The following is a 20056-nucleotide window of genomic DNA, read 5'->3' as shown; positions in this document are numbered from 1 at the left end:
CTATTTGTATATATATATATTTATGCATTTATGTCGATGTATAATTGGTTTGTTTCGTAAATATTATTTGTATTTATACGCTGGGTCTGGCCTAGGGAAAACTATGCTATCGAACGGATACATCGATAGGTCGTGTGGAGAACCAAAGTGTTGAGGATCTTTGGTAGTGTTAACTCGGTCGCGTGGAGCGCGGGCAGAGGGGGTGTGGCGGGAGTAGCGAGTGGAGCAGGTGTGTTGTGTGAAGCTGCCTCGAGTTGCCGCGCTTTCGGGTTTTGGCAGCATGTAATTGCGCTCGACTTGCGATGATAGTCTCTGACATGGTGTCGCGGACGGGAAACATTAGTTAGCGCACATCAAGAGCCCGTTTCGTCTGGTGACCGTGTCGAGAAGAAGGCGCGCCAACATCCAGCTTCTGCAACAGCGACGGCCGACAATGAGTGACTGTCGCCACCTCCTCGATCGACGACTTCAAACCTTCAATCAGCCAACAAGGAAGACTGGAAGCACGTAAAGTTTTAGAACTGTATGGCAGACCTCAGCTTTTCAAACTTTTAAAATTGTTGCATCACAAAATTACAGCAACTTAGCATGAACGTTTGTTGCTCATTGTCCCAATTGCATTACCAAGCAGGGGCCCTTCCTTTTCCGGAATGAACCCGAGTGTCGTTGAAATTCAAACGCCAACATCATTCAATTTCAGTGCTTTAATTTCGAAGTTCAGTTAAGGTATTTAGATTACACAAGCACGAATTAAGAGTGCGAGTTTTGTTACCGTATTTTAGCTTACCTGTGACTGCAGGTCAGCTTGGTACGTACTAAATTTTACTATTGTTAATTGTTCAGAATCATTTAATTCAAGTTCAAAGTTAAATCTCTTGTTTCTAAATTGCGTAGATTCAAGTAGCTTTTGAAATGATTGTTGAGGTAGTCCAAGACTAACCATATTTTACTGAATTTCGATGTGCTTCAGAAACAAAACTCACTATTAACTTCAGTCACTAAATTAACTTTCGATTTTCCGGTTTTATTAATTCTTTTGCTAAATTAAGTCAGAGTGTAGCGAAATTTATTACTTCTGACAAACTTTCAGTTTTCACACTACATGTGTCAACCTTCAGTTGCCACGCTTCTAGTGCTAATTATATGTGTAATAACCTTTCTTTTTCAGTTACTGTAGTAATTGTCCTTAGGACTGGCGACCGTAATTTCCCCCAAATCTCAAATACCTAATTACCGCTAATTAATTGTTAACGTAACGTCCGCACATTTACTTTCTTTGTTAACTTTACCCCTTTTCAAAATTAATTTCCACCAGTTTCATTTGCATTTTTCCTTTCATTTAGATGTAACCCTTTCCTCCCTCCTTACCGACAGATTAACCTCGGTGACGATTGCTTTTCCCAAATTTCCATTAGGTACACGCGGTTTAATTTTTCACTGTCATTAAGGTCGATAAGTGAGGGGGAGGTTACATACAGTTGATAGTAATGTAGTTGGGCGATGGTTAAATAAAGTTACAGCCTCTTGAAATGCAGAAACAGAGCTCCACGATCAGCCACACTCGGGATGACCTGTCACCCAACAGTCCAGACCTGGCACCTAGGACTTCCACCTCTTTGGGGCGCTTAAAGATTCTCTACGGGGAACACACTTTGAAGATGACGAGAGTGTCAGTCGTTCAGTGAAAACATGGCTGCGCCTTCAGGACAAGAGCTTCAACCAGCAGGGAATACATGCTCTTCCACGACGTTGGCGTACGGCTGTAAAACAACGGTAGTTCGTAATTGTAATTCCGACGTATTTAGTGGAATTTACGGCCTTTAGATTTGAGTGATTTATCGTGTAACCGAAATTTAACGTATTCCTTTTAGCATTCATGTGGATGAGCTCACTCTTTCCGTTATTTAGGGTCAATTGCCAGTTCGCGCACCATACAGATGTCTTTTCTAAATCGTTTTCCAATTTCTTTTGATCTTCTTATGACTGTACTAGACGATAAGCGACAGCATCGCCTGCAAACAACCTAAGCTGGCTACCAAAAAGCAAACGCAAATATTTAAACATGCCCAAATGAGTATTCGCAACACACACGGTTAGAGATTCTTCATCTAGTGGTATTTGAAGGCATACATCGCACAAATCAGTTTTTGAAAAGTAACGACTTGCGCCTAATCCGTCCAAAAGATCCCCTGGACTGGGCAATGGATAAGTATGTCACTTTTTGGGTTGACTGGAGACTTAAAAGTCAACACAGATGCGAATGCAGTCTGAAGGTTTGGGGAGCAAAACCAGTGGACTTGCCCACCGACGGGCTTGTATGGTCGCAATGGCTCCGGTATATTGCAGCGACTTTGTCCTGTAATGCAACGGGAACAGTTCTGGCCCGGCAAAATTTCGGCCGAGCATTGCCTTTCGTAGGAATATGAGCGACAAAACTGTTAGGCTTGCCTAAACCTTCAGACAAGAGTTCAGGGAAGTCTTTCTGCAAGCTAGCTGCATTGCCTTTGGCATTGAATGCAGTCACTGACAACACATTATCCTGAATTTGAAAGCAAAACAAATCCAACGAATCAAGGCCAAAAATGTTCTTACAATCGCGCGATTGTAGGGCACTGAAAGTCACAGTTCGCGTATGTAAGCGATACACGGCAGGCGAAGTACATTTTGTGAGAACGGGAATGTCTTGTCCATTATAGGCTGTCAGGTGTGCACTAGTTTCAGACAGATTTGGGGAGCCTAACAGTTCATGTGTGTTATGATTCAGCAATATAACAGAGGCACCTGTGTGGAACTGAAATTTCACATATTTTCCATTTAAGATGCAAATGAACAAAAAGTTTGTTGGACTGGCGTAGCACTGAAGAAACTGTTTACTTGCTAGTTTTACTAATGCCTGCAACAGGCTTTGAATACACTGCATTGATTATATGGGCCTTGCAACTAGATTTTTGTGAGTGGGCAGAATTCTTACGTTTGTTCCATTGCAAACATATGGACTGTACTGGACCTTTCTTGCCACAAGCGTAACGCTGTGCTTGTCTGGAGGCATCCATCTTGGCGTCTGTGCCGTGAAGAGCACCGAGGGTATGACTTAATTCTACTCATTCATGTGGCCAAGTGTTAGAGAGAGCCGGCCGAAGTGGCCGTGCGGTTAACGGCGCTGCAGTCTGGAACCGCAAGACCGCTACGGTCGCAGGTTCGAATCCTGCCTCGGGCATGGATGTTTGTGATGTCCTTAGGTTAGTTAGGTTTAACTAGTTCTAAGTTCTAGGGGACTAATGACCTCAGCAGTTGAGTCCCATAGTGCTCAGAGCCATTTTGTTAGAGAGAACTGTTTATGCGGCTTGGTCCACGCGTGCTGTTACTGCCTGCAGGGCTGGTCGTCAGCAAGAGATGACTCAACCGGACAAGTTGGTGGCTGCTCAAATGTATCGGCCGCTACGGAACCTTGAATCGTAGCGATCTAGGATTTGCACTACGTGATAATGGGCGGGGCACTACGAATGTAACGGTGGCTCAGATGGATAGAGCGTCTGCCATGTAGGCAGGAGATCCCGGGTTCGAATCCCCGTCGGAGTACACATTTTCATCTGTCCCCGTTGACGTATGTCAACGCCTGTAAGCAGCTAAGGGATTTTCATTTCATTGTAGAGATGAAATATTTCATTATGACAGCATTTTTAAAGCCGAATCTAGGAAAATTTGTATTTGGGCTCTCGGTTAGAAATAGAAAAAAAAATTGGTGCTTCTCTATTGTTGGAAATTCAGCCCCTAAGGTTGTGAAATAGGGGACGAAAGTTTGTATGAAAATATTTCATTGTCTCTGTTAGAAATAAATAAATCTGTGTTAGAGGCTGAAATTTTCCATGGAAATAGCGCAACAAGAACTCAAAAGGCAGGGTTATCGAAATTACTGTGACTGCAGCTACCAGAATCGCTTTGTGGTCAGTAGTACCGGGTGATCAAAAAGTCAGTATGAATTTGAGAACTTAATAAACCACGGAATAATGTAGATAGAGAGGTAAAAATTGACACACATGCATGGCGTGACATGGGGTTTTATTAGAAAAAAAAAAAAAAAGTATTGCTATTCGCGTGAAAGATCTCTTGCGCGCGTCGTTTGGTGATGATCGTGTGCTCAGCCGCCACTTTCGTCATGCTTGGCCTCCCAGGTCCCCAGGCCTCAGTCCGTGCGATTATTGGCTTTGGGGTTTACCTGAAGTCGCAAGTGTATCGTGATCGACCGACACCTCTAGGGATGCTGAAAGACAACATCCGACGCCAATGCCTCACCATAACTCCAGACATGCTTTACAGTGCTGTTCACAACATTAATCCTCGACTACAGCTATTGTTGAGGAATGATGGAGGACATATTGAGCATTTTCTGTAAAGAACATCATCTTTGCTTTGTCTTACTTTGTTATGCTGATTATTGCTATTCTGATCAGATGAAGCGCCATCTGTGGGACATTTTGTGAACTTTTGTATTTTTTTGGTTCTAATAAAATCCCATGCCGCTCCAAGCAAGTGTGTCAATTTGTACCTCTCTGTCTACATTATTCCGTGATTTATTCAGTTTTCAAATTTATACTGACTTTTTGATCACCCGGTACATTCGCACAAGACCGTGCGTGCTTCTGTGGCCTTCACCAGACCGTGCGGGCTATGCCCGCTGTCATGAGACATTTGGCCGATATTTAATTTTTTTATGTCCTGGTAAATCAATATTCACAGGGTGTTTTAGTTTTGTGCTCCTGAGCGGTAGCCTAGCCGAGCCAAAGTCTATTCACCGAGACCTGGGACGAAACATAAACAATGTCACGTGAGCGACTACGCTTGTTTCCAGAGAAAGCATTCGGTGTTCACGTGATACGTAGGGGTGTGGAAAATCCTTGGCGCACGTTTTGCAGCTGGCGGCGTTCGGCTGGCTGCCAAGGTGTCACAGCGGACCGTGAGAAACCTGGGCAACAATGTACGAAATAAATTTAACAATAATGTTAAAATAATGTTAAACTGAGTTCACTCTGTCGAAGCAGATTTCTTTCATTCAGTTGCTAACAAAACGCTCCATTCAAACATAATTAATTGTTAATTTTAACAATAATACCAGTAATAATAATAATGATAAAGGACGAAACAAGGTTCACACTGTCGAACCTGAACTGTTTTCATTGAGGTTTATAACAAACCGCTCCTCTCTCTCCTCTATAATGCCGTCTAATTTCCACATTTGAGTTTCCACTTTTTCTACGACGTGGAGGATGCACTTGTTCCAATCCTCTGCAGTCACTGTTCTTACAATACTGCTTCTTCTAGCAGTACTTCCGGCATTTTGTATGTTTTGTTTTTCGCTGCAACATAGCCTTTGATTCTGACCCACACTAACTCGATGGCGTTTAATTTACAGTGGTACGGAGGAATTCTGAGAACAGTTTTCCCTGCATTCTTCGCCATTACATCTATTGCGTATTCGTTGTGCGCTGTTATGTGATTTTTAACTATATCTTAAAGTTCTTTCTTCGACATACCGTCTTCGAAATCAATGTTTTTAAATTTTAGCCACTCTGATATTTCGTGCTTATTGGAATTCGCATTGGGAACTTTTTCTTTTCTCTGAGAATGGTACGGCGCGTTATCAAGAACAATAACTGCATTTTCCTGAAGCCGAGGAAGAACATCTTGAAACCACTTCTCGAAGGTTTCGGCGCACATCTCCTCATGATAATCTCCACTTTTCTTGGATTCGAAAGTCCACAAACATCCTTCAACGAACCCTGCTTTGCTGCCAATGTGTGCGATAATCAGACGTTTCCCTTTACCTGATGGGCCCTTGCTTCCGGTGGATAATCCATACAGAAACGCTTGTTTTGAGGAATTTATAGTCATTTACCCAGACGTAACTTCGGGTATGTCCTGCGTTCACCCACGTCTCGTCCAGATAGTAAATGGGTCTGCCTTTATCTCTCAACCGTTTAATGGTTCGAAGATAACGCCGCCTCCACAAAACGATGTCACCCTGTCTATTAGCACGCTATCGCGCCAACGCCGGACATATTTGAAATTCTTTTCTCTCAATAACTTACAAAATGTACTTCTCCGAAAATTGCCCAGATCTGCATCTTCGTTCACGACTGTAAGCACTTTGTCAATTGTTGGCAATTCGTTACGAAAAAAAATTCCTATACTTTCCTTCGTATCGCATTTCTGTCGAAGTCATCAACACTTTCAGAAAGTTTCTGTCGTAATTTTCCTTTCTTGGGAGACTTCAAAGAGTGTGGCGTTGTACTCACTTATCACACGATACACTGAACAACGTCCAACACCTGTAGCTGCAGCTGTTTTCGAAAGAATGTCACTCATCGACTGCTCTGGATGTAACAGTTCCGTTTTATACACATGAAGCACCATGTGCTTCTCAGAAGAACTTAATGATTTCTTCTGTGCTCGCTTCTTTGGTGGACTCAGAACTGACACGTCGACCTCGCTCGCTGAATCCGTGGCTGACATAGTGAGGACAGCCGTATGTGATGCTAATGAAATAAGTGAATATATAAAATTAGAAACCATGCGATGCTATTGGATGCGCACATAAACAGTGAATGCTCAGCGTAACTACAAACACATATACTTACTCTAATAATCAACAACTAGTCTTTCAAGCGTCTTTACAGATTAACTTAAGATATCATGAAATCGCCGCTGTACAACACCCGCTAACGAGCTCACACCTGTAACTGAGACAGCCACACTGACTGAGCGCCGCGCCTGCGAACCGCACAATGCATCCCTCATGCAGTGTCCTGCAGGCTTCTCCAGGCGCTGTCACGCCACGCTTCTGCCGCCTCCTATATCAGCACACCGTGTGGCGACCACGTGCGGTCGGCGATTACAGGAAAACGGCCCGCTCGCTTTGTCCTCCTGCTCTATCAGCACCGTCGGCTGTCTGTGCGGCACGTCGGCTGAGCGGTTGCGTAGCTTCGGGGCCAATTAGGACCGCACCTGGCGGAACCGTAAACTTACTAGAGACAACTAGAGCGCCCAGTGTCGCTGGGCTAGCGTCCGCACATTGAAGAGGAGGGGAGCCGCCATCTGCAGGGCAACAGCGTGTAAATACGGTTCGTTCGCGAGGTGCTTTCAATTGCAACAACAAGAATGGAACCAAAAACTCAGACGGAAAGAAACTTACATTCCACAGGTTAGTCATTCCTCATCTTACTTTCAAATGGACAGCCCGGTTGGCTGACTAGTCGGATAAGGATATCATGTAGAACAAAACCGGAATTATATCAAAATGTTAAAAGTAGTCGCAATCAAGCTACAGTAGCCCATTGCAAACAGTATTGTAAGGTGCTTAAAATGTTATTAGCAAGGCAAAAAGTATGTGGTATGCAAGTAGAATAGCTAATTCACAGGATAAAATTAAAGGCATATGGTCAGTTGTGAAGGAAGTGTCTGGTCAGCAGCACAAGGTTGATATCAATCGCAGTAATAATATTTCTGTTGCTGATAAATCAGATATATGTACAGTATTTAACAATCATTTTCTGAGCATTGCTGGTGAATTAAATAAAAATTCAGTTTCTACAGGAAATCATATAAGTTTCTTAGCAAATGCCTTTCCGAGATTGACGTCTAAAATACTCCTCTGTGATACAGACAAGAGGGAGATTTTGTCAATAATTAAATCACTGAAGACTAAGGACTCTCATGGTTATGATGGAGTGTCTATCAGAATATTTAAGTACTGCGCTGCACATGTTAGCCCTGTATTAACCATATTTGTAATTTTTCCTTTAGGAATGGTCAGTTTCCTGAGCGATTTAAGTACTCAGTAGTAAAGCCGCTTTATGAAAAGGGAGAAAGGGATAATGTAGATAATTTTAGACCTATTTCTATGCCATCAGTGTTTGCAAAAGTTATCGAAAAGGCTGTGTGTGTAAGGTTAATTGATCATTTTATATCACACGATTTGCTATCAAATGTACACTTCGGCTTTAGAAGTCGTTTGACAACTAGAAATGCTATATTCTCTTTTCTCTGTGAGGTACTGGGTGGGCTGAACAAAAAGTTTCGAACGCTTGACGTATTTTTTGATTTAACAAAGGCATTTGACTGTGTTCATCGCACAATATTGCTCCAGAAGTTGGACCATTACTGAATAAGGGGAGTAGCTCACAATTGGTTCACCTCTTACTTTAGCAGCAGGCAGCAAAAGGTCATTATTCACAATGATGATAACGTCTGTGATATGGGATCTGAGTGGGGTACTGTCAAGTGAGGGGTGCCCCAGGGATCAGTGTTGGGGCCGCTCCTGTTCCTTATTTATATAAATGATATGCCCTCTAGTATTATGGGTAACTCTAAAATATTTCTGTTTGCTGATGACACTAGCTTGGTGGTAAATGATGTTGTGTGCAACATTGACTTGGTTTCAAGTAGTGCAGTACATGACCTCAGTTCATGGCTTGTGGAAAATAAACTAACGTTAAATCACAGTAAGACTCAGTTTTTACAGTTTCTAACACACAATTCAACAAAACCTGACGTTTTAATCTCACAGAACGGGCATATGATTAATGACAATTGAACAGTTCAAATTTCTAGATGTTCAGATAGATAGTAATCTGTCGTGGAAAGCCCACGTTCAGGATCTTGTTCAAAGACTTAATACTGCCATTTTCACTATCCGAACGGTATCAGAATTGAGTGATACTTCGACACGTAAATTAGTCTTGCTTACTTTCATTCACTCATGTCGTATGGTATTATGTTTTGGGGTAACTCTTCCCATTCTAGAAGGATATTTTTGGCTCAGAAACGGGCGGTTCGGGCAATAAGTGGTGTGAGTTCACGAACCTCTTGTCGACCTCTGTTCACGAGTCTGGGTATTTTGACATAGGCCTCTCAATATGTATATTCCTTATTGTCGTTTCTTGTTACCATTATTAGTTTATTTACAAGAATAAGAAGCTTTCACTCGGTTAATACTCGGCAGAAATCAAACCTCCATTTTGTTCGGACTTCCTTAACTCTTGTGCAAACAGGTGTGCAGTATACTGCTGCATCCATTTTCAATAAACTGCCACTCGAATTCAAAAATCTTGGCAGTAATCCACGTGCTTTCAGATCGAAACTGAAGAGTTTCCTCATGGGTCACTCCTTCTATTCTGTCGAGGAGTTCCCTGAAAAATTACTCTGATTCTTATTGTATTGCTGATAGCGTTTACTTAAACTTACGGACTGACTTTTTTCAGGTTCATGAACATTTATTTTTATCTGTTATTACTTTTATGTTGTAAGTTCATGTACTGACACGTTCCATGACCTTGGAGATTTGCTCCTCAATGTGGTCCTACGGAACTAGACGTGTAAATAAATAAATAAATATTACTTTTGCATAAAACTTTTCTGGAAGCTAATAATTGTGTCTTACACAGCTGATGCGATATAAATGCTCGTTTTTGTGCTAGGTTCTCTCATTTACGATTGTTCCAATCAGAAATGGACAGTTGCGACTCGCAGAGACAATTTTCGACACGTAGCAAATTTTTTCTTGTGCTCTGGTCATTCTGAAGAGACTTGCTATCTTCAAAATTATGCGAATAAAAGGCAACTAAACGACGACGCTATACCAACAATATTTGAGTTTCCATCTCATTTGAATAAGTTACAGTATCACAATATTTGACTTTCCATCTCATTTGAATAAGTTACAGTAGCCCAGAAGTCAGGTAATATATGTGGTAATACGTATTGGGCTGTGGGAGTAATGTAATTAGTATATATAATTGTGTGCTTGTGTCTTTTACAGGTTACTGGGGAAAGGAAACCACGAAAGCTGAGAATTCGAGTCGAGACTGTTCAGAACTTCTGTGAAAATGAAATTCCTGCTTCTGTTTACACTCAAGACCACAAATATTCATTTTCGTCAGCTCCAACAAAATTGACGGAAAAGCGCGATCGAATTGTTGAATGGAAGATGGGCATAATCGTACATTATGACAATACGTTAAAGACAGTGAGTGCCAAGTGCAAAAGACAGACACAGAGAATATGTCATTTGGCAAATATTTTAGAAGAACTGAAAGCGAAAAATTTAGTTAACGATAAAATAATCTCTCTGACTGACGTACTCATAGTGACGTTTGTTGGAAATATGAGATCGTAGTAAAAAAAGAGCGCAAAAGTTCTCTGAGAAGCTAAAAACTTTTGCTATAACTTTAAATTTTCAAACTCCAGCTGCTTATATGGACGTCCGCAGTACATTTAATTTATCATTGCCACATGGAAGTGCATTACGTAGATGGTACAACTGTATGGAAGCTTAGCAAGGGATTTACAGCAGAAAGTTTCAAAATGATGGAAGCAACAGTTGCGAAATCATTCCCTGATGTATTTTGTGCATTTATGTTTGATGAAATTTCAATGAAGAAGTTTATTGAGTGGAATTGGAATGAATTTGTCGGCTATGTTAATTTTTGGTTGCGTTCCTACTACATCAGGGATAGGGGGAGCTAAATGTAAAGAGGCTTTGGTTAATATAGCATTCGGAGTCAATTACTACTGAAAGATCCCTATACTTCCCGACTGACGGATTTTTTTGCCTGGAGAAGGCAAAGTGTCACATTAAAGTGTCACATGATGTAAATGTGACTGTATTTGCTGTCACTTGTGATGGCCTCTCAACAAACATTGCAGTGGCCAAGGGGCTACGTACAACTATTGCAATTGATAACGTGAAACCTTATTTTCATCCATCATCCCGTTTCGGGTAATAATGTATACTATATCTGTGCCATACAATAAAGTTAATTACAAAATATGTTTCGTAATTTAAGAATTTAGTTGATAGAAGTGGAAGAAAAGTGTCTTGGGAATACAATAAAAAGCTTCATTCTATAAAAGAAAAAGAGAGGCTTCGTCTTGCAAATAAACTCAAATTGCTACACTTTAATTTTGGTCAGCAGAAGATGCGGGTAAAGCTGGCTGTCGAGGTTTTAAGTGGTTCAGTTAACAGTGCCCTACAGTATTCATGCTGTGACTTGAAACTACAAGAGTTTCAGGGGGCTGATGGAATTGCAGACTTTTGTCTTATTTTTGACCAAATGTTTGTAACTCCAAAAATCTATTCGCTAAGGGATACACATCACCTACACATCATACCAATAAAAGTACACAGGGTCCTCTTCTTGAGTGAATAGCATGTTATTTAACATTTCTCAAGGATTCAAACGCCCTATTGCCCCAGAAGATATTGTAGAGACTGTTTATGGGAGTTTCAATTGAAGTAAAAGGAAAGTTACGTAACGGATACTATCTTCATTGAGTCTCCTAACAAGTTTGCAAGTTATAACGTAATTTTACGACAATTTGGTCAAAACTGATTGCTCTCGTTGCTGTTCTTTAATACATGTGTTGTTCCTGCTACGAAAAAAATCGTCACACAACTTCTCTGCTATTCGGATCTGTTATTTATTTTTCGCATCAAAGCCACCAAGGGCGAATGGGGTACGTCCCTTCAAGGCTCTGACTGCACCTACATAAAGATTTTTGCAATATTGGGTGTGCTCAGCAAAAAAAGAGTTACAAAATCCGTATGAGGTGCCATATGTAGGACTCCTGTCATCGTTACCACGACTAAGTCACTAGGCCATATTGACTCACAGACCATATTGAGTATAGTTAACTTTGAAAAAGACACGTTCTGAGGGTAGATTACTAAAAAACGTGTATTTTCATAGAACGGTTTATCATGAGACCCAGAGTGTATTCAAACAAAATAATTTATTTGCTAAGTAGATGACGAATCCTTAGTAAAAGCGGTAAGCAGTGCTGTCAGTTAGTGAGTCAATTTGTGTATGTATTTGTGTGTCTTATTTTGGAAGGGATATATGTACATTTAGAGTTTGAACTTCTAGTTGTGCCAAATTAAATCCATGATGGGTAAAGTCGGTCAGACAAAGGCACCTGTATCGAACGACCACCATTTGCTCGATATGGAAGTAGAAATTTAACCGACAGGAAGAAGATGCTGTGATATGCAAATGATTAGCTTTTCAGAGCATTCACACAAGGTTGGCGCCGGTGGCGACACCTGCAACGTGCTCACATGAGGAAAGTTTCCAACCGATTTCTCATACACAAACAGCAGTTGACTGGCGTTGCCTGGTGAAACGTTGTTGTGATGCGTCGTGTAAGGAGGAGAAATGCATACCATTACGTTTCCGACTTAAGGTCGGATTGTAGCCTATGGGGATAGCAGTTTATCGTATTGCGACATTGCTGCTCGCGTTGGTCGAGATACAATGACTGTTACCAGAATATGGAATCGGTGGGTTAGGAGGGTAAGACGGAACACCGTGCTGGATCCCACGGCTCTAGCAGTCGGGATGACAGGCATCTTATCCGCATGACTGTAACGGATCGTGCAGCCACATCTCGATCCCTGATTCAACAGATGGGGACGTTTTCAAGATAACAATCGTCTGTACAAACAGTTCGACGTCGTTTGCAGCAGCATGGACTATCAGCTCGGAGACCATGGCTGCGGTTACCCTTGACGCTGCATCACAGACAGGAGCACCTGCGATGGTGTACTCAACGACGATCCTGGGTGCACGAATGGTAAAACGTCATTTTTTCGGATGAATCCAGGTTGTGTTTACAGCTTCATGGTGGTCGCATCCATGTTTGGCGACATCGCGGTGAGCGCACATTGGAAGTGTGTATTCGTCATCCCCATACTGGCGTATCACCCGGCGTGATGGTATGGGGTGCCATTGGTTACACGTCTCGGTCACCTCTTGTTCGCACTGACGGCACTTCGAACAGTGGACGTTACATTTCAAATATGTTACGACCCGAGGCTCTACCCTTCATTCGATCCCTGCGAAACCGTACATTTCAGCAGGATAATGCACGACCGCATGTTGCAGCTCCTGTACGGGCCTTTCTGGATACAGAAAATGTTCGAATGCTGCACTTGCCAGCACATTCTCCAGATTTCTCACCAACTGAAAACGTCTGGTCAATCGTTGCGAAGCAACTGGCTTGTCACAACACGCCAGTCACTACTCTTGATGAACTGTGGTATCGTGTTGAAGCTGCAAGGTCAGCTGTACCTGTACACACCGTCCAAGCTCTGTTTGACTCAATGCCCAGGCGTATCAAGGCCGTTATTATGGCCAGAGGTGGTTGTTCTGGGTACTAATTTCTCAGGATCTATGCACCCAAGTTGCGTGAAAATGTAATCACATGTCAGTTCTAGTATAATAATATAATTGTCCAATGAATACCCATTTATCATCTGCATTTCTTCTTGGTGTAGCAATTTTAATGGCCAGGTATAAATTTTTAACACCCAGTACTCATTTCTCCGGGAAAATGTGAACAAATTTATTTTCCGTTAGTATTTATGCACAGTTAATTTCAAACAAAGCTAAGAGGTTAAGGTTCTAGCACCTGTTGATTTGACATGGAATAACCCTATAAAATTTGTGGAACATACCTGGATACGCAGGGTTTCCCCAGTATTATGTAATCCAATCCTCCACCTGAAAGGAAAAAAAAGTAACTGTGTTTTTAGTGTAATATCGATGAAATTTATTCCTGGCAACAGGATACAAATGGTAAAACATAACTGAGTAGCCGGTATTGCCTGAGTGTGTATTTACAACAAACTTCTATGAGAAAAGAAAAAAAATTGTATTTGTGGTGTAATATAAAAAATATATCATATACGTGTATTGTTGAAAAAAGCATAGAAATTATAAAACATTCACACAAAAAATATACATACACATGTACAACTTGGCAGGTACACTATCAAAATTAAAAAAAAAACCATAATCACGTAATTCAATACAATGTTGAGTTAACCCAAAACATGATTACACAGAATATTTTTAGTTTTATCTCTACAAGCTAGGATTACTAATTCCTGGATGAGGCCAGGCATGCTAAGCGACAGGAAGTTGTCTATGGAAGGAACATGTTGAAGTTAAATAGGCTCTGCAGTACTTCATAAATTGTCCTGTGACTTGTTAATCATAATCGAAACCGGAAGTCTCATTGGGAATTGAATTCTTATGCAGTTAAATAGCAGATCTATCAGTATAAGCTGTATTCGTGGGTTATAAACTATTTCTCTCCGTTTCCTGTTAAGGTGATTGGCTCAGCCTGAAAAGGAACTTAAAAAAAGGTGGTAATTTAATCTCAAAGATACGAGAAGAAAATTTGTTCGACTGTCATACCAGAGGAATACTCTAAAAAACTTTTTTCATTGAGAGACAAATGAGTAATTTCGAGATTCTTTTATTACTTCTAGTATTAACTACGTTTTTGTTCTGATGTGCTGGCGTAAAGACGTACTGTATAGCTTCATGTCTATGTGTGTGTTAAATGAAGGTGTTAAATGATGAAAAATGTGTTTTATAATTTCTGTCAAGATCAAGCCTAAATCCCATACCAATGGAGTAGAAATTATTCTGTTAATTCGAGAATGCGAATTTTAGATGGAGGCGACGATCTTTACGACGGCGCTGCTCAACAATAGAGGTACGTGATTGTGCTCACTACTTTCCTTTGGTGGCCGCTAAGATTAATTTCGATGTGTTTTTTCCGAGACATTCAGAACCTGCAATCTTCCTTTTCGCATAAAAATAGGAGTCCGATAGAAAAGGAAGTATTCTTAAATTTAAATAATTGCAATTATTTTACCCAGGCCACGGGGAATGATAGAAAGTATGTGCCTCTAACCTGATTGTACGTTCGCAATCTCCGAGTGTGTTACGACGTAATTATTTTACACAAAAAAAATTAAGATAGCTCTTTCTCATCAGATGGCAACCACTCGTACGCGAATGTACGTACCATCTGAATGTGTCTAGTCAGTCGTGCGCATTGTTCTAAAGCTTTTCTGTTAATATTCTGTGGATTGCATCTCCGCAATTAATTTTTGTTTATGCCGCAAATCGCACTTCACGTGAAGTATTTATTACGCAAGTTTCAGGCTCCATTTAAAGTCAAAAAAATTCTGAAGTACGGCTGACTAAGCAAACCGCTACAATAATTTCATATCTCTACAACTACAATAACAAAAAAAAAACAATAACAAAAAACAAAAACAATAACAGAGGGTACGTTACAAGGCGCATTGCCCAGCATCTTCCCAACACAACCTTGTGCCGTGATCGAGGTTTCGTAGTAAAACAGTTAGTGACCCCTCTGTATGTGGAAGTCGATGTGGGGGTAAACCCAGTATCAGGCGAGTTCACGATCTTTTGTGGGAAATTTACGGCCTCATCGGCATCTACCATGGTATCGTAGACCAGTATCCAATGACTGCACCTGGTAATACGGCAAGTATTTGATTGTTGGTGTCGAGAACGTATTTTAACAGCAAGAATAACCCTGTCTCAGAATCGGTTGAAATTGTGATGGTTTTGCGAAATAGCAGGATAGACTGCGTCTGTTGGCGCCTAGGGGCAGATGAAGCTGCGGTGATTATATCAACGTTGTTTCTGATCAACACGATATCATAATCGAACGGCGAAGCGAATCGTAGTAGCACATTTCAAACACATATCGCTCTTGTGATGCTCTACAATGCCCCGTACTATTTCCTGAGGTGAGGTGAAGATGGATACCATTTTAATGTGAAGCATCAACAGGTGAAGCAACCAATAAAAATGTTTCAGTGATGGATTTCTGCTCATACCGAAAGATGATTCGAGATGGTGAACAGACACACACATATTAAACTGCAGACAACTTTTTCACCAGTTCGTTGTTGATATGTATGCAGAAACAGAGAGTGTCTTTTTTACATTCGTCTCTATCAACGAGGGTTGAACAATATATTCACCGGAGACAAACTGTGACAAATGACGGAGAGATTGAAAACCTTGATGCTTTAGTCATACTGTCAGCTTCGTTGACAGACAGACCGCGACACATGCACGAACACACCTAAGAAGTTGTGACTTACGTTAGGGCATATGGGAGACCAGGTTTACCTATTACTTTTACTTACAGTCCGATTTTGACAGAGCTTAAAGAGACGCTTGGCAGTGGCCACATAGCCTTTCAGCGCAACGACTCGATTGCGAAATTATTTAAACAGAAGCAGTAGAAACTAAGTGACTTCATAACAAAGGGCCATGTGTTTAGAATGTCAAGCTGCTGGATGTACACGAATAAATGGAAAAAGTGAGGACAGACACAAGATTAATCTGTTTAACTGACTAAATCGCGCCACCGAAATTGATAACATCATATCTGCGGAATTGCCTGACTCAACACAACGTCTGGAACTTTAAGCATTAGTAACGACTTCAACAAGAATATAATAATTCCAATCCCAAAGAAAGCAGGTGTTGACAGACGTGAAAATTACCGAATTATCAGTTTAATAAGTCACAGCTGCAAAATACTAACGCGAATTCTTTACAGACGAATGGAAAAACTGGTAGAAGCCGACCTCGGGGAAGATCAGTTTGGATTCCGTAGAAATATTGGAACACGTGAGGCAATACTGACCTTACGACTTACCTTAGAAGAAAGATTAAGGAAAGGCAAACCTACGTTTCTAGCATTTGTAGACTTAGAGAAAGCTTTTGACAATGTTGACTGGAGTACTCTATTTCAAATTCTAAAGGTGGCAGGGGTAAAATACAGGGAGCGAAAGGCTATTTACAATTTGTACAGAAACCAGATGGCAGTTATTAGAGACGAGGGGCATGAAAGGGAAACAGTGGTTGGGAAGGGAGTGAGACAGGGTTGTAGCCTCTCTCCGATGTTATTCAATCTGTATATTGAGCAAGCAGTAAAGGAAACAAAAGAAAAATTCGGAGTAGTTATTAAAATCCATGGAGAAGAAATAAAAACTTTGAGGTTCGCCGATGACATTGTAATTCAATCAGTGACAGCAAAGGACTTCGAAGATCAGTCGAACGGAATGGACAGTGTCTTGAAAGGAGGATATAAGATGAACATCAACAAAAGCCAACGGGGATAATGGAATGTAGTCGAATTAAGTCGGGTGATGGTGAGGGAATTAGATTAGGAAATGAGACACTTAAAGTAGTAAAGGAGTTTTGCTATTTGGGGAGCAAAATAACTGATGATGGTCGAAGTAGAGAAGATATAATATGTAGAGTGGCAATAGCAAGAAGAGAAATTTGTTAACATTGAGTATAGATTTAAGTGTCAGAAAGTCGTTTCTGAAAGTATTTGTATGGAGTGTAGCCATGTATGGAAGTGAGACATGAACGATAAATAGTTTGGACAAGAAGAGAATAGAAGCTTTCGAAATGTGGTGCTACAGAAGAATGCTGAAGATTAGATGGGTAGATCACATAACTAATGAGGAGGTATTGATTAGAATTGGGGAGAAGAGGAGTTTGTGGCACAACTTGACAAGAAGGGACCGGTTGGTAGGACATGTTCTGAGGCATCAAGGGATCACAAATTTAGCATTGGAGGGGAGCGTGGAGGAAAAAATCGTAGAGGGAGACCAAGAGATGAATACACTAAGCAGATTCAGAAGGATGTAGGTTGCAGTAAGTACTGGGAGATGAAGAAGCCAACACAGGATAGGGTAGCATGGAGAGATGCATCAAACCAGTCTCAGGACTAAAGACAACAACAACAACAACAACAACGACGACGACGATAATGGTACACAGACCATGTGGAAGTCTCACTCTCCATTCTTCATGTTTGGAGGACGGATAGTGCTCCGTGAAACGTGCCAGCACGATCCTTTCGCAAGAAGTTTGTTGTGTCCTGAGATTCTGTAGCACAACATACGAGATGCGGCGAGGAAAGTTTTCTGAGAAGAAAAGCTGGCATACCTGTCCCTGAACGTGATGGATTCGAGAATGGTGCTTTGCGTCCAGTGTTCGCAGTACACCCCAGTAACCCCGAATGCTTAAGGCGGTTCTATAGCCAGTTCGAGGACCACGATCATTTGCGTAGATAAGAGCATTAAACGGTAAAATATGGCAGACATTAAAAGTAGTCTGCCAGAAGTTGAGGTTACCTGAAAGAGACTAGCACTGGGATGACACACTGCGAGAAAACGAGCCCGTCCAGAGCAAATCAGGAACCTGAGTGCCATAACGCTGACTACATACAGTCAATCGATTTCGAACTTTCTGTGGTAAAAATAAAATGAAATCGTAACTGAGGATTTACGGAAAATCCGACATTAGAAATTACGTCTAGTATGGACATTTTCAACAAGGCTTTCATTAGCGTTGAGAACAATAAAACATTACAGTAATTCTGTCTGCCTGTAGCATTTCAAGACCGACAAGACGTACTTAACATAGATTATAGACGAGAAATGCATTCATACGTAGCAGACAAGAAGCCTAGAAAATAAAGACAAGAAAAAAAAAGCATACGACATTATCATGGATCAACCATCGAAACAACAAGATGGCTTTAATTTTCATGTTGCTCCTGGGGATACATTTTTCAACAAAATTGCTCTTACCATTGCCCCTCCGAGGACTGAGGTGACGTTAATGAAAGGAGAAAGGATGACTCATGCTGTATTTAATTTGCCATTGACATTGCCAAACACGAAAATCCTTCTTTCAGCATAAGCAAGGTAAATTTTTGAGCGCAGGTACTCAAAGCATGCAAATTAATCGAGTGTGGTGTATGCGCCATGGATTACAAGAAGGTTATCGAGGCTCTTGACGTCACTTTGAGATATCTGAGATGAAACAACGACCCTATATAGTCTTCTGTGGAGGCTTAGTAATACTCTACCCTTCCTACCTGAAATGTGTGTTCCTCACAGTTCGATTCCTCTCCCTCTTAATGTCGCTTGCAGCGTTAATTTCAATTCCCGCCACGCGCCATCTTTTGCTTACTAGCCATTCCAAGGGGGCGCTGTGTGCTCTGCGCGGAGTGGTTCCTCGTTTCACGCGCAACAGAGGGTGACTGGAACGCTGGCAGCGGGGAGTGGACGCGAGTAGTGCGACCGTTGTTGACGCTCTATGCCTAGTGTGGACGTGGCCTCGATAACGTTACTGGCGTCGGGAACAATAGTGGTTTCTCATTCAAGACCTTATGGAAATTCTGTCAGTTCTGTTTCCTCTATGTTGCCGGTGTAGAGGCAACACTCTCCCGCTACCGGTAGCTATTCGTGGGAGTGTGCATCAATCAAAGTAAGACCTATCGTACACCTTTGTTTAGCGGTTTCACATTCCACTAAAACGGTTATTCAGTAACCCGGCGATCTTGCCAAAGTTATTCATCGTGACTACTGTTGACTGTTCCTACCAGTCGCTTTAGTACTTTCTTCCGTTTCTTCCGCTGTGTGCTGTTGGGTTCATTTCAATGTTAATATTCACCCCAATGTATTAGAAATGAATTCTTGTTGTCTTGTGGTTCAGTCCTGGGTTTGTTTGAATCGGTAACCACTCACAACGCAAGTCAAGCAACCAAGATAAATGTGACTAAAATTTGCATTTTTGTAACTTGTTCATCCAGTTTTACATGAGATTTTATTAATTGGTTAAATAACCATTTTGTACTTTAAATTGTGTAAAACTTGTTCCATCCGTGAAATGGGGTTTTGACATGCATTGTTCTCTTTCTTGGGTTCTGGTCAAGTCCACGTTATGTGATCTTAATGGTCTGTTAAGTGCCTCAGCGCTGGCAACAGTCATGTGGGGTATATCTAATTTCTTACTTAGATTTGCTACTTAGGTTCATTCCAGTCCTCTCATTTCTTGAGTGAATACAATGTCTTATATTTTCTATCCTTATTCTGTAATTGTGAATGCCCGCAATGTGCAAAGATTTATTGGCGGAGCTCCTCCTGTATGCAGTTACAGTTGCCCGGCTCCTGGTGACTTAAGATTTCTATCGTGACCTGGTTGTTATTTAGCAAATCGCTTCAATAAATGAGTTTAGCACCTTGTGGAGGTCAATCTTACCATTATTTTTTTTCTTTCTGGGGCTTTCTGTCGTTATTTTGCAAAGATTGCTAAATTGCACCGACAGTTCCCTCAATCTATACACCCCGAACCTC

This window comes from Schistocerca cancellata, chromosome 8 (assembly GCF_023864275.1).
Source record: "Schistocerca cancellata isolate TAMUIC-IGC-003103 chromosome 8, iqSchCanc2.1, whole genome shotgun sequence".
In the NCBI taxonomy this organism is placed as follows: Eukaryota; Metazoa; Arthropoda; class Insecta; order Orthoptera; family Acrididae; genus Schistocerca; species Schistocerca cancellata.
This window is presented reverse-complemented; position numbering follows the sequence as displayed.